This window comes from Pundamilia nyererei, unplaced genomic scaffold (assembly GCF_000239375.1).
Source record: "Pundamilia nyererei isolate P.nyererei 1_Seehausen unplaced genomic scaffold, PunNye1.0 scaffold00499, whole genome shotgun sequence".
Taxonomy (NCBI): Eukaryota; Metazoa; Chordata; class Actinopteri; order Cichliformes; family Cichlidae; genus Pundamilia; species Pundamilia nyererei.
In genome coordinates, this window is record NW_005187900.1 from 98,524 (window position 1) to 99,667 (window position 1,144).

At 37.2% G+C, this 1,144-nt stretch overlaps 1 long non-coding RNA gene across 1 annotated transcript in view; it reads right to left on the reverse strand.

Moving 5' to 3' along the window:
• The window catches only part of LOC102192683 (uncharacterized), a 3,806-nt gene that overhangs the window by 1,861 nt on the left and 801 nt on the right, over nucleotides 1–1,144 (reverse strand). Inside the window, exon 2 of the long non-coding RNA XR_312371.1 lies at nucleotides 427–526. This is a non-coding gene — a long non-coding RNA (uncharacterized LOC102192683). The remainder of the gene's footprint in view (nucleotides 1–426; nucleotides 527–1,144) is intronic.

Here is a 1,144-nt window from a genome sequence, read left to right on the forward strand (position 1 = left end):
GGTCGCCCCAGCGATCATCATATTTAATAAAATCCAGTATGACTGTCCTGTGAGGACAGCATTTCTCTGAAGAAACAGTTGTTTAAGAGCTCAAAAAATAGCATCAAAAGCATGATTGTTTTTTAGAAAAAACAAACAAAGAAAAGAAGACTGAATTAAAGGGCTTAGGTGATGTGCGACACAGTAAGATGCAGATTAGTGTGAAATCAGAATTTTCAACTACTTCAGAACTTCCTAGGCTGGACTTTAACTTTATTGTATTTGGTTGTATTTGTTTTTTGTTTTGTTTTTTTGTGAAATTTCAAATAAACATCAATGACTAAATGCATCAGATATTTCTGTCAAGGTTTATGATAAGCTTTGATATAAGGAGTTTTCCATATTATGCTACATATTAAGTGTATGCTGGGTTATGGTTCTAAGTACCTTTGAAAATGTCTGCATCTATAGAAGTACCACGCTGCAGCTCCAACAACATTCAGAGAAAGCAGAGCACCAAATAAGACCCAAACAGCACAGCATGCTTCTACAGGGACACAAGAAGGAAGAATATAATGAGATTGGGATGTGTTGTTTACACTTTCATTGCATTTAGTTTTGAATTTCACATTTGGATGAATCAAACAGTATTCAAACACCTGTACCCAACGTATTCCCGATATGACCTAGAAAACAACAATCAGTAGCTTGAACATCCTCCGAGGTGAAACTGACTTGAATAATAATGTGTTGCACTGGATGCACCATCCCATTCAAACTCATCCAAAAGCATGTCTTTATCTTGGAGCCGGTTGGAGCAGATGAGCCTGGTTCTGGAGGTTTCTTCCTGTTAAAAGGGAATTTTCCCTTCCCACTCTCGCCAAAGTGCTTGCTCATAGGGCGTCATGATTGTTGGGGTTTTCTGTGTTCTGTATACTATTGCAGGGTCTTTACCTTATAATATAAAGCGCCTTGAGGCAACTGTTGTTGTGATTTGCTGCTATATAAATAAATCTGAACTGAAACTTGTATGTGGTGCTGGCTGCGGTTTAAGTCAACCACTTCATTAAAATATCTGTTTATCAAGGAATTCTAACCTGGTGTTTCAGGATGGTTGGAATAGTTTTACTTTAAATCTGGAAGCAAATGTTTCTCTTTCAATCCT